We start from the raw sequence: 14,791 nt of genomic DNA on the forward strand, positions 1-14,791 counted from the left end.
GAAAAGGAGTGGGTCCTAATTTAGTTCTGGCCTCAATACAGAGATGAGGCATGCAGAAGTCGGGAGTTTTCCAGCTGGGTAAGCTGTGTGTGAGTCACCCGTGCAGCTGGTTTGTCTGGTCAGCATTTCCCTGCACCCTGACTGCCACCTGAAAGCAGCTCTCTGGAGAAAGCAAATGGATTCTTTAGATCGGAGGGCAGAGGCAGTCGCTCCCCTGGATAGTTTTCTGTCTCCACTCTGTACGCACAGTCAGTCTTCTGTATGATGGACCATGTGGTCTCCTAAGATAGAGGGCAGCTCATGCCAGTTTCTGGTCATCCAATTCTCCACTCTGTTTTCTTCAGCGTTCCCCACCGTATATGGCCTTCCAGTTTTTTATTTGAGTAATAGACCCACTTTAAACAAAAAGAAAAAGCTGGCAGATTACAGTATTTACGCATCATAAATGTTTCTTACACAGGTTTAAAAGTATGGTATTAGACCTAAACTTCTTGTCATATATTCTCAGATCTGTAAAATATATATGTATATATATATTTAAAAACTACAGGGGTTGGGGATTTAGCTCAGTGGTAGAGCACTTGCCTAGCAAGTTCAAGGCCCTGGGTTCAGTCCCCAGCTCCGGAGGGGGGAAAAAAAAGAAAAAAGAAAAAAAAAAACCAGAAAACTACAAAGCCAGTAACCTGCAAACCAGCAATTTAATGAGACGGGCTATTGTTTTGTGCGTTAGTTGTGTTTTGCCATGCGATTGGGTCTCAGCACACAAGTATGGGTTCTTTGAGCCTGGCATACCACATGTTACGTGTTGACCTGATCCCTACCCACTGCCACGGGGCTGCATTTCAGTGCACATGATCTCTCTTTGCCAACAGTACCTCCTCTGGCTTCCAGCTGTGTCGTTCTGTGAGCTGGGCACAGCTTCACAGCGAATGGATGTGGGCACTAAAACCATATGACAGATAGTTCCCAGATGATCTTGGATGTTTGGTTTGTGGCCATGCAACCACTGACGTTAAAATGAAGAAATCTACTTTTGTAAGGACCTTGTGAACCCCACAGGGGCGGATGCTCATAGTTCCTTTGGGAGGTGAGCAGAGCCCTCCTACCACATTGTAACCTCTTGTTTTTTAATCTGTCCAGGTTCATTTTCAATTTCTTTCTCCTAATTCACTTCCTAATTCCCCAACAGTAGTGAGCAACATATTTACCTCCCTCGTCCCTGGGCCACAGAGAGGTTCCTACTTATTATCTCTGGGTAGGAGCTTGTCACTTCAGTCTTCACACCCCAACCTTCCATTAGCCCACAGTCACCTCAGTCCCCCTCTGGGGGAGGGGCAGGACTCCCAGAACTTGACCTCTGTCTAGTGGGGGAGGGGCAGGACTCCCAGGACTTGAAGAATACTAAACTCTCCACTCAGTGCTGGCCCACAGTAGGTGCTCAAAGAATATTTGCTGGATGAGTGAACGTTGGTGAGGAAGCCAGAGGGATCGGACAAGTGGAGTGCAGTTCAAGGAAGGTGCCAAAGCTATCGGGTTGGCAAATTAACTCTTTAGATTCCAAGTGATGTGTTCCGAAAGGGAAGCTAACCAAAGTTGCGTGGTTTAATGTGGAAGAAGGCATCCCTGTTCTAATCTCAGCAAACCGCTTCTCGGGGGAAGATGAGAAGAGCCGTGCCCTGGCTTTGTGTATTATTAGATGTTTGTAGCTCCAATTCAGTTGGGTTAAGTTAGCACATGGACAGGCAGTGAGGTGGTCCATGTGAGCTTTGCTTTCCCAGACTGCCTGGCCGCGTTTTCCTCCTCAGCTAGGCAATCCCATGTCCCACTGTCTACTGCAGTGAATGAAATGAAAAGTGGGGAGTGTGAGAGGTGGGACCTTGAGAGCCTCATTCAGAGCGCAGTTCCGATGGCTGCCCCTGAGGTTCTACCTTGCGGCACAGGTGAGGGTCGGTCCTGGCCTGAAGCCTGACGCTCTATTGTCCTCAACATCTTAACTTCTGAAACAGTGTATCACTTTTCCCAGCCAAGCTTCCCTCTGCTCTGCAACCCTTCGGAGCCCCATTTGCCAGATCAGTGAGGCGGGCGTTTATGCAGTCTTTGAACAGTACGATCAGTAATGGTTCAAATTATCATTGTCTCCATGTGAACCCTGAATGCAATATTGATTGTAATATGCTTTCCCTTCAGTTTGTGTGAATAAATGGATTTAGATTAAACACAACGGTGTCTGTCCTAACAAGGCCAGTGGAATCAAACTTGCAGATGGCCTATATTTTTAAAATATCACGAAAAGACCCTTGATCTTATTTTATCTCTGCGAAATTAAACCACTATTTCCTTCTATGTTGATGGCACCAGCGTGAGTAATTGTGATATTTAATTCACATAGGCTATCCCACAAACCAGGTAGCTAACAGAATGTGACCACACCACAATCAAAAGTTGACAAGCTGTCAAGACTCACGATTCTCTCGGGCTGTGAGAAGCTCTAGTCAACATCTCCAGTCTTTCCCCCTCAGTGCCTGCTGTAGGCACTGCTGACAAAGAAAAATGCTGGTAAAGTGCTGCAAACCGAGCGAGCATTGTGTGAGAGGGAGGGTTCTAAAGGTGCTTACACTCTGAGATAGTACTGCTGGGAAATGAATTGCTGGACATAGTGATAGGGGCCATCTGACCATCAAGGTCAGTACGAATTCTCATGAACTAAATACATAGGTAGGAGTCTGTGACCACAGGGAAAATAATCTGAAGAGGTGGAGGAGGGAGAGGAGGAGGGAGAAGAGGAAGAGGAGGAAGAGGAGGAAGAAGAGGAGAGAGAGCTGCTACATAGAAAATATGTTTTAGATTGCCATGAGAAAAATAATTTAAACAATAGGAAGCTGTTTTCATATGATAGGACAAGGGGCTGGTGATTCCAGAGTTCAGGGGCTTCCTTGGTGGTGGATGTACAGGCACCTCTGATGATCTGAGAGGCAGGAGTCACCCCGGCACTTCAGTGGCCCCTGGAGAAAGCACCAGCTATGGTAAGATTCCATAGAAATCTTCCTTGAGGACATGCAAATCAAAACAACCCTGAGATTTCACCTCACACCAGTGAGAATGGCTAAGATCAAAAACTCAGGTGACAGCAGATGCTGGCGAGGATGCAGAGAAAGAGGAACACTCCTCCATTGTTGGTGGGATTGCAGACTGGTACAACCATTCTGGAAATCAGTCTGGAGGTTCCTCAGAAAATTGGACATTGAACTGCCTGAGGATCCAGCTATACCTCTCTTGGGCATATACCCAAAAGATGCCCCAACATGTAAAAAAGACACGTGCTCCACTATGTTCATCGCAGCCTTATTTATAATAGCCAGAAGCTGGAAAGAACCCAGATGCCCTTCAACAGAGGAATGGATACAGAAAATGTGGTACATCTACACAATGGAATATTACTCAGCTATCAAAAACAATGACTTTATGAAATTCGTAGGCAAATGGTTGGAACTGGAAAATATCATCCTGAGTGAGGTAACCCAATCACAGAAAAACACACATGGTATGCACTCATTGATAAGTGGCTATTAGCCCAAATTCTTGAATCACCCTAGATGCCTAGAACAAATGAAACTCAAGACAGATGATCAAAATGTGAATGCTTCACTCCTTCTTTAAAAGGGGAACAAGAATACCCTTGGCAGGGAATAGGGAGGCAAAGATTAAAACAGAGGCAGAAGGAACACCCATTAAGAGCCTGCCCCACATGTGGCCCATACATATACAGCCATCCAATTAGACAAGATGGATGAAGCAAAGAAGTGCAGGCCGACAGGAGCTGGATGTAGATCGCTCCTGAGAGACACAGCCAGAATACAGCAAATACAGAGGCGAATGCCAGCAGCAAACCACTGAAATGAGAATAGGACCCCCGTTGAAGGAATTAGAGAAAGAACTGGAAGAGCTTGAAGGGGCTCGAGACCCCATATGTACAACAATGCCAAGCAACCAGAGCTTCCAGGGACTAAGCCACTACCTAAAGACTATACATGGACTGACCCTGGACTCTGACCTCATAGGTAGCAATGAATATCCTAGTAAGAGCACCAGTGGAAGGGGAAGCCCTGGGTCCTGCTAAGACTGAACCCCCAGTGAACTAGATTGTTGGGGGGAGGGCGGCAATGGGGGGAGGATGGGGAGGGGAACACCCACAAGGAAGGGGAGGGGGAGGGATTAGGGGGATGTTTGCCCGGAAACTGGGAAAGGGAATAACACTCAAAATGTATATAAGAAATACTCAAGTTAATAAAAAAAAAAAAAAAAGAAAGAAAGAAAGAAATCTTCCTTGACTCCATTGCACCAATCCTGGGGCCAGTTGTGCACATCTGTAAACCTTTGCTAATGTCATGGAGCGGTTAACTTAACACAGCACTGCAGAGATGGGTCCTCTCTTAGTCTGGAGGTTAGGAACTGGGGATGAAGATGTAGAAGGCCTCGTTCCCTCTGAAGCCCCCAGGGGAGGCTGCTGGGGATTAGCTGGCAGTCCTCAGTGCTTCTTGGCTTGCAGAGGCATGGTAGTACTCTACTTCTGTGGCCACGGCATTCTCCCAGCATGTCTCTGCCTTCATGTGACTGTCTTCTCATGCGGACACTGGTCTCCTCATGGGTAGGGGCCCACCCTATGCTAGCTGCATCTGTAGTAGCCCGGCTTCCAGGTAAGTTCACATTCTTGATTCCTGGAGGACACAGTCCATTCCATAACAACTCCCCCAATGCTCAGTGCCCTCCCTCATAACACTGTCTCCACGGTTCTAAGGCTGTCGAGTAACTGCTTGGATAGCCCTCTCTTTCAAGCCCTGTATGTCACAGGTGCTGGTCCAGAGTGACTGTACACACACATGTGCACTCACATGCATGGACACAGACACACATGAATAGATACGCACACATAAATAGATTCACATACACACACACACACATCGCATGAATCTGGTGTCGGTCTGTGATTTTAGCTAAGGGACCTCCTTTGTGTGTGTTGAACACAGACAGTTTCTTATTGTTTCTTTTCTCCTATACTGCCTCTTGATGATGGTTGATTCCACCAATATGAATGACAGCATCTTAATTGCATAGAGTGTGTGCATATGCTATTTTGTAAATACCCAGGCTCATCTGGGAGATAGATGCCTGTTAGAATGACTGTGAGAGTGTTATGAGGGACCCAATACTTGGTCTGGCCAAGTGCCCAGGGACACTGGGTGGGTGAATGAGCAGGGGTGACTGGAATCTATCTTTTATGATTCAGTGAACTAAAAGACTCCAATATAATCCATGCTAGTATCTATGTTAGTATTGTTCAGCCCATATTTATATCCAACAAACACTTGATAATTTCCTGACAGTAGCAGAAAGGGGCAGAGCCTACTTTGTGTTAGCAAGGGGTGAGGGTAGTTGACAATCTGCCGGAGCTGCCATCACATGTTTGGAAAAACTGAACAGAGTTAATAGGAGGCAGTGGAAAGAAAACCAAGTGCCATGCACATAGGCAAGAATCAGAAGACCATAGACACTGTGTGTGTGTGTGTGTGTGTGTGTGTGTGTGTGTGTGTGTGTGTGTGTGCATGTGGATGAGTGTGTGCCTGTGTGTGTTCTGTTAGAAATGACACCAGTCTGGGAAAAGGAATGCACATTGATGTTTTCATTGAGTTTGTCGTAGACTGTGCTTAGCTGGTGTGCGCAGCTATTAAATATTAACATATCTCCATTCTGAGTGCTACATGCCTGCTACCCAGAGCTCCCAAGTTTTTCTCAATCACAGAGACACCGTGCCTCTGCCCAGGACATCCCCAGTCTCTTAACTAACTACAGGGGCAAAGCCTTGGTAAGGAGGAGGGAGCTTCGGGCCAGCACGGGCAGATCTTCCTTCTACGGCCACTGCCACAGGCCAGCTGAGTGTTGAGTTTCTGGAATATGGAACTTTCTAAGCGTGAGTCCAGCAGGAAGGAAACCTTCCCCCATTGAGACTCACCCTCACACTATGACTCTGATAGGTGCCTTTTTAATTAGGTACTTCTAGTTCAGCCTCAGTGATAAATATTATTTTTCTATCTCACTTCTGAGAAAAGCGAAGCTTGGAGAAGTGTAGGAAGGAGAAGCCATGTCCCAGTCTGCTTATCTTGTAAGTGCTGAAGCCATTTGGTTTTCCAGGCAGTGTGAGAGTGCAAGGCATGGAAATAATTCTCATGCTCGCTTGGTCTTAAGGGTGTTCATAGGAGGTGCTGCGTGTGGGAGATGCACTCCCGGCAAACGAAACACTCATCCAACAAGACACAAACGTATGGCAGAAGGACGCTCTGGAACTGGAGTTCACGTGAGACACATCAGTAAAACGATGCCACCTGCCATGTGCAGCCCGACTTCATGTTGCAATGCTGCGCATTGAGAAGCATCCCGTGCAGCGAGGACTGGTATACTCGGCTTCCTTCCAAAGCAGCAAGCACCCGGTTTCTGGATCAGAAAACAGACTCGTGGATAAAATAAACATTTGCTTCTTTTCTGGAAAAAAACATCCGCCTTTTGCTTCCATCTGCTTGTTGTTGCAAACAAGAGCTAATCAGCGGAGTGGAGAAACAGACGCGCTGTGCCCACGCTCTCTGCCCTGCCCAGGGTCCTTGACAGGATCGGTTGCCACAACAACCAGCTTACACCAATGCAGAAATAGCGCAAGCTTTTTGCAACCACTCTTGACTTCATTAATTATGCCATTCCTGGCTAAATGATATGACAGTGCCATTTCCTTTGGCCTTGCCAGGAATAGAAATGACAAATGCGGTATTTTCTGTTGAAGGGTTGAAAAAGCCACAAAACATTACCATTCTGAAAGTTGTTTTTTTTTCCCCCATTATTACCATTTATATTCCCTAAGCTCCTGCTAGTGAGTTTGGCTCCCAAACAAGTGCTTCATGCAGCATATGAGGCACTGAGTGATTTTTATGTCTATTATTCGATTTAGGATCCCGGGGACCAACCGAGGAAGGTGGGGCTATTTCTACCCTAATGTTTCTTGCTGGTGAGATGAATACATCACAGGAAGCAACCATTCTTTGTCCTTAGACAGTTAGAATTGGAGCTGAGATATTTAGTTCCGAACTTTTCAGCATCATCACATATATTTGTATGTGTGCATGTGTGTGCACATGTCTATGTGCACATGTGTGTATGCACATGTGTATGTGTGCATGTGTGTGTGCACATGTGTATGTGTGAATGTTTGTGCGCATATGAATCTGCATACATGTGAGTGTCAGGTCTTGAAGTTGGGCGAGGGTCTTCCTCAGTTATTCCTCTATCTTAGGTTTTTGAGAAAAGTCTCTCATTGATCCCAGAGCACATCAATTTGGATAGACTGATTGGTTGGTGAGATCCAAGGATGTGCCTATTTCTGCTATCCCGCTTTTAAGGTTACAGACACATGTTACCTTGCCAGGTTTCTTATGTGCTGGGTGCTGGGATTTGGATTCGGTTTCTCATGTTTCCGCAGCAAGCCCTTTATAATTGGAGCCACCCCAGCCCCTAAAGTCCTCCTCCTTAACTCCACAGAAGTTGTTGGGGCTGGAGAGATGGTTTGTAGTAAAGAGATGCCACTGGCCGCTCTCCCAGAGGACCTGGGTTCAGTTCCCAGCACCCACACGGCAGCTCGCAACTGTCTGCAACTCCAGTTCCAGGGGATCTGATGTCCCCATATAGACATACATATAGGCAAAACACCAATGCACATAAAAATGAGTAAGTCCTAAAAAAAGAAGAATTGTGAGTACTGGTGCTCTCAATAAAATAAGTATCTTTGAATTAATATTTGATTAATTAATTAATTAATTAATATCTTCATTAATCAAAGTATCCTTCTTGAGGTCAACCTAAAATGTGCAATAGAGAAGCCAACTTTCTAAATAAAGCGTTTATCCATCAAGTCATGGTGCTATAATGTAACTCATGAATGCAACAGTTATCCAAAGAGACTTCAGCTTGGGGAAACTTTAAAATATTTTCATGTCACCGTTGTTGCTATTGTTGCTGTTGCTGTTGTTGTCATTGTTGTTTATAAGGGTGCATATGTCACCAGCCACAGGTGGCAATCAGAGGACAACTTCATGCAGTCAGTTCCCTCCTTCTGCCTTTATGTGGGTTCCAGGGATTAGGCAGAGGAACAGATGCAGGGCTGGGGCTGCACCCGGGAGCTTGCTCACCCTGCACACACAAGCCTCTGACGTTCATCCCTGCCACCACACACACTGGTAACAGGGGCTATCCCAGAGGTGACATTAGTCCTTTAGCAGAGGCCAGTGTCCTTGGCTAGTGGCTACCTGTTAATGTATTGCTCCATTTATATAGCAAGTAGTAGACATACCTACTATGGTATCTACTAGGACAGTATGGTGCCTGAATGCCTGGTCTTTATGACACAGAGCCCCAGTCCACCAGGCTCAGATGCAGGAGGCTTTGTTTTGGTGTTGATAATGCTCACTCTAGTGTGTTGAAGAAAATGTAATATTTTAACACAACACTAATCACTAGTAATTAAACCCAAAAGAAGAATCTGGAGAAATAAAGTATTTTAAGAGAATAAAAAGATTTGATCTGCTGTTCTTGGTTTAAAAACAATGGTTGCTCTGTTTTATTTTTTAAAATATGGCTTTAGTTTGGAGATACATATATATATATATGTCAGAACTGTTGAAGATTAGTGTGAGTATATGTGTATACATGTGTTTATTCATGTGAGTGTGTGCATGTGCTTGTGTGCGTGCATGTGCGGGTGTGTGTGTGTGTGTGTGTGTGTGTGTGTGTGTATACTAACGTGTGGAGGACAGACATCAATCTTCTATTGCTGTCCCTCTTAGTTTTGTGCAGCAGGTCATTCACTGAACTTGGGTGACTGTTCCAGCTATTCCTGAAGGTGTTAACCCCAGAGATCTGCCTGTCGCCAGCCCCCAGTGCTGTGATTACTGGCATTCCCCACTACACCAAACTTTTACTTGGGTGCTGGGGATCCAAACTCAGACCCTCTTACTTGAGCAACCCTGTACTCACTAATTTGTCTCAGCCCAGAACTTACTGTATATTTTTGACCAGAAAAATGGAAAAAGAGAAAAGGAAGAAATTATAGTTGTGTAGTTTGGGGGGTATGGGATTCCTAATAGAGGGGGCTCAGGGTGGGGGGCTGTTTCTGATGCCTTTTCCTGCTTTTGGGACCCTGGTCCTCCTACTAGGTTGGCTCATATGAGAGTCTTATTATGAGAGGAGGTGCCTAATCTTGAAATGCCCTGTTTGGCTGACATCTCTAGGAGACCTGCCCATTTCTGAAGGGAAATGGAGAGGGGTGAATGTCGAGGGAGAGGGGACTGGGAGGAGAGGAGGGAGGGGAAACTGCAGTCAGGATGCAATATGTGAGGAATAAATTTATTTCAAAAAAGGTAAAATGAGGAAGGAAAAGAACCGCTTACAGAGATAAAGTAAAATAGCACAGTAGAGTGTGGGAGTGGGGCTGGAGACGGGGGCAGGGGGCACATCTGCGGCAGGAGTGTTGCCCTGTGAGGATTCACGAGGCGATATGGTCTGTGAGGGGCTGACTCTCCACAGGCACTGAGTGTAATGGCACTTGATCTTGAGATTTGCGTCTTCAGAATTGTACATTTCTGCCCTTTATAAATTAGATGGCAACAAGCCACACATGGTGGCACACACCTTTAATCTCAGCATTCGGGAGGCAGAGGCAGGTGGATCTCTGAGTTCAAGGTCAGCTTGGTCTACAGAATGAGTTCTAGGACAACCAAGGCAACAGAGAAACCCTGTCTTGAAAAACTAAACAAACAACAATGAACCTCTTGTGCTCACATATGAGCAGAGACCAGCGTGGGTGGTCTCTGCTTCTGTTGCTCTTAATGTTCCACAGAGAACACTTGCAAGTTTTAGCAGGGAAGGTTCCTCTCTGTTTTTACAGTCCATGGCTTTTAAGGTCCTTGGATAATGGGGGTGGAGCCTCACCAAAGTCTGGATAAGGGAAAGTGATGGTAGTGGCCTGTCTTTTGTTCGGTGTCTCTTGATCTGTGAAATCTTGGGAGGGCTATGGTGGAGTGTTTGACTTCCTGGTGGAGCACCTGTCAAGCATGCACAAGGTCCTGTTACCACACGCTGTACACACACGGGCACGCGCGCGCGCGCGCACACACACACACGCACGCACGCACGCACGAACGTGGCCAAAACCTGGGGTGCTTGAGGACCCCATCTGCCAGTACAATCATCATCAGAAATTAAGGCTTTTGAGAGCTTGGGAAACTCCAGAGAAAGGCTTCAAGACTTCTGGTTCTCTCCCAGTGGGCTCATCTTTGAGATTCTATTGCCTTCGCTGTTTCCTGGTTTCCCTGGCATTTATTCTCTCCCTTCCTATTTGGGAAACAGAGCAGAAACCCCTCTGTCTTTCCTTTTGCTCTCAGAAGTGGCTTCGGTGGGTGAAATGAACGTTGCAAAGTTGAAGGATGGGGCCAGAGAGAACGTCCCCGGGGTGTCAGGGAAAGTTTCCCCCGTCAGCTGGAGCTGGGTGGAGAAACTGAGTCATGTGTCAGCGTGGAGGTGGGAAGCAGCCCTGTAGGCGGTGCTGAGACGTCACCAGCCTCCTCGGTGGGTCTAAGTATAGGACCCCATCTGCAAGCTTCAAGTCCAGATGTGCCGGGAACACGAGTGTGAGGGCGGATGCCTGTGATCTCTCCACCCCACTAAGTAGAAAGTATGTGTCAAAGCGACAGCCTCCAGCCAGCATTTGGAACTTTTCAGGCTGCCCTCCAACCCCCCTGTGGAGAGCTGGGAAGGGTCAGAGTTTATGTACCCTCCCCACTGTCCCCACCCCATCCCTCACAATGTTCTCGTGAGCAGATGGCATACAACTCTCCTGAGCCCAGGGTCCCAACCTCTAGGGGATTCCCCGCCTTGGGAGCCATGCTTCACAGGCGGAAGGAAAATGATGCTAAAGCTAAAATCTACCATTGCTTCCTGAGTGGTCACTGAGAGGAAAGCCACAGAAGGAGGCAGTCAAGTTAGAAAGAACTCCAGCAGAGCCTTGCAAGCTCTGCTTGCAAAAGCAGGCAGAGGTAGGGTGACTAACACTGACCTCTATCCCTGGGGGTTTCCGTACCTTTTTCTGAAAGTCAAGCAGTCACTCTGTTAGGAAGCGCAATGTTTCCCAGGGCGTTGTGATTGTCTATGATGCTAGTCTGCTGGGTGAGGACCCAAACAAGATGCTGCTGCATTGGTCCAGCTGGACCATCCTATCCCTCTGATTTGCTTTTCTTCCTGATTTCCAAATGCATCCTGGAGGAGAAAGGCAAGCTTTTCCTCACCATCTTCTTGTTCTGGGCACATGCTTCATTTTCACCTGCCTGCTCTGTGACCTTGGGCAGGTTGCTTAACTCTTCTGAATCTGTTTCTTCTCTCAGAATAATGGTACTTACCTAACCGGCTGTAGAGTGATCCAAGCTGGAGAACCCTCTCTAGTTTGTTCTCTGGAGGAGGGTCCACAACTGGCAGGGGGAAGGGAGAGTTGCTTTTACTTCCACTCAAAGAAAATGCAGTGTCACTGGTGGTGGCCCAGGATTTTCTGTATTAGAGGAATGGCCAGAATGTGCCTGACTCAGATGGTACTGGGAATCGTGAAGCTTTGCACCCACGCTGGGTTCGAACCAAGTGTGTGGCTTCGGATAAGTCAGTTAACTACCTACTCTAGACCTGTTTCCTCTTCTGATGAGTCCTAAGGTCCTTCTGTGTCCATTTGCATGGATGTAGCTGCAGGGTCAGGGAGGGCAGGGAATGCACTGGGCCTCCGGGCTGATGAGGCCCCTGGAATCCTGAGGCAGGCACAGACTAACATGCTGGTTCGTTTTTCCTGGAGGAGTATATGTATGCCAGCCATGATTCTGGGGAGGGGATTTGCCAGACAAGGCAGAGGTGGGACACACACCCAAGGACTCTGAGAACAGACGTGCAGACGTCAACGGTGTACTAGCCGAAAACCTAGAATGGGTCCCACTCCACACCATCCTTTCTCACCTTTCCTGAGGGAAGTTGATGCCATTATATAAGCTTGCTGTGTGCATTTTAAATATGAACCGAGATTGATTTCTCTAAAGGCTTTGGCTGAGTGTTACAAGTTTGGGAAAAGTCTAGTCAAATATATCGCAGTTAAATTATAGACCGCTCTAACAGTCAAAGAACAGTCTGAGTTATTCCCAGCGATTTCTCAACGCATAAAATATAGACTCAGACCCATTCTTGAGCTTTTGAAAGAAGGATGAGGAGATCTATTCTAGTTCATCTGGTTCACAAATTAAAATCCAACCAACCAACCAACCAAACACACATAAAGTTCCTTAAAATCTCTGCCACATCTGCTCTCCGAGTTACGTTTCATTTGAGGGAGGAGACCACTGTCTCAGCAAGTAGCCATTCGGATGTTCATGTGCTAAACTGACGGAAAGTGTTTAGCGCTGGAATATTCATGGCTGCAATGTCTGATTACCGAGGTGACGCTCTATTTTAAAAGGCTTGGTGATCAATAGCCTTTATCAGTCGTGCTGCATGGATGCGTAGGCAAAATGAAGGAGCCTATTTACCTCCCTGCCTCCTGGCCGGTCTTATTTGCCAGTCTGTTGCCCGTACTCTGGGGCTCAAGGTCAGCCAAGGAGTAATAGCTTTAGGTCTATTTGCCTTGCCTCTTATTTAGCTGAATTTAGCTCTTGAGATAACAGCATTTTGCCTGTGTACTTGGATGAAAATTTAATCTCGACCTCTGGTTATAATTTCGGATCGCATGATTGATTCTAGCAAGGTGAGAAATCAGAATGGGGAATGCAAACCTAATTAAATCCCTAATGACATTCAGAAATATTAGTGAGGAAATAACATCTGAAGGATAACGTATTGTATTTCAGCTTCGGTAAGATTTTAGGGATAAGGCTATCTCCGTGAAGGCATCATTGAAGAGCTTTTTTAGCCTGGCGGCTCTTGATATGATTTGATAAGGGTTTAAGCTCAATAACTTCCTGGGGAAATCTAGGTTCCTGGACTCTGGAGCTCCTGTGGGGACTGTTTCTTGCCTTTGGACATCCAGCGTGGTCCAGGTGTCCCCTACAGATAGTGGTACCTTGTGATAAGAAGGGCTGTTGTTCCCTTGGGCTCCGAGAACCCTGGCTTTTCTAAAAGAAGCTCTCACCTACCTCTTGGGAGCCTCTTCAGTGAGCCCCACTGGTTTATCTCGGCTGAAATGAAGCTGCAGCCATGGGCACTGCACAAGATCTGGAGGCCCAGGAAGTGAGAGAGTTCTTCCGGCCCCGAGCCCACAGTAGAAATGGGTGCGGATGGGAATTGGTGCATTCCTTTTCCATTACTTTCTCAGGATGACACCTTTAACCCAGTGGTTCCTTGATGAAGAATCCTTGGAGCTATTCTGCAAGAGGAAAAGACAGGCAGATGTTTTTAATGTTTGTGCTTACCCGACAAAGGTCAAATGAAGAACTTGCTGCTTTTATTATAAAACAATAACTCATGCTTCCTATAGACATGTAACAAAAGGCAAGAGATGCCAATGGAGCGAAAAAATTAAAAGTTACACAGCAGCAATGACCGACTTATTTACTGGTAAGATTTTGGTGCTAAAGAAAAGGTCAGATAATCATTATTTTCCTAGATGGTACTTTGGAGGGTGTCCTTGAGAAAAGGGCCACCCAGTGTGTACAGGGAAAAAAAGGAGAAGAAAGAGATTGAATATATTGTCAAAGTCACCCATTGAGGGGTGCTAAAACCAAGATGAAGCTGATGGTTCTACATTTTCCTCTATTAATCAGAGGCCCATATCTTCAGGATCCATGAATGTCCCCTTCCCTTAACCCATAGCTGGCAAAAGAAAAGACCACGAGCTGTCTTTACTGGAACTCGACTGCCCATGCAGAGAGGGGTGAGGAGATGGTGAGGCTATGTGAACGTGGCATCAAGTCAAGAAAGCCTCCGTGACCAGGAAGTTCCCGAAGGCAGAGGAAGGACACTCATCCACCAGGGGGTGGGAAGAGGTGATTAGGAAGCCTTAAAGAGTCTGCAACCTGGCACCAACACCCATGAAGAAGACTAAAGAGAGCTGTCTCTGAGGTCTGCAATGCTAATCCTCTCCGTGACCTAAACCACTGTGAAGGTTCTTGCTTGTTCCCAGTCTCCCCTGGAAAGAAAAGTTTTGAAGGCCAAAGTGCTTACAACTGGCATCTGGGAAGGCCACCTCTGTGTAGAATAGATCTTGGTACTGGGCACTAAAGCTGTCAGTGCATAGATACTGCTGGTAATCCCAGCATTCGTATTTTCCCTCTTCCTAAAATAAGCAAGAGTCCAGTCTTAAGTGCCACCAGAAGAGCCCTAAGTTTGCATTTCGAGGTAAGGACCTTGACACGCTCCATTAACCAGCATCCAAGCAATTGCTCTTTAGCTGAAATCCGTCTTCCCTAACGGAGGAGTTAGCACAGATACTGGAACCTTTTCCATGACTTTAAGCCCTTCTACAAAATATCAGTGATGAAAGCCCTTCAAGGTTCCAGCCATCAAGAAAGTGCCTGCCCCAGAATAACTTACACGACTCTATAGCTAATCTGCACAGGGACGTTAGCCCCTCCTTTTCAAATACTATCCCAAGGTCGCTTACTTAGAAGTCATGAAGTTAAAGAACGTTAGGGCCGGAGGGGATAGGAGAAATGGTTCTTTTTTCCAATGCTATCATTTT

The 14,791-nt window shown here is 46.4% G+C and overlaps 1 protein-coding gene across 7 annotated transcripts in view; it reads left to right on the top strand.

Moving 5' to 3' along the window:
• Myo3b (myosin IIIB) overlaps positions 1–14,791 on the top strand; it is a 406,405-nt gene that overhangs the window by 66,661 nt on the left and 324,953 nt on the right.

This window comes from Rattus norvegicus, chromosome 3, assembly GCF_021556685.1.
Source record: "Rattus norvegicus strain SHRSP/BbbUtx chromosome 3, alternate assembly SHRSP_T2T, whole genome shotgun sequence".
Taxonomy (NCBI): Eukaryota; Metazoa; Chordata; class Mammalia; order Rodentia; family Muridae; genus Rattus; species Rattus norvegicus.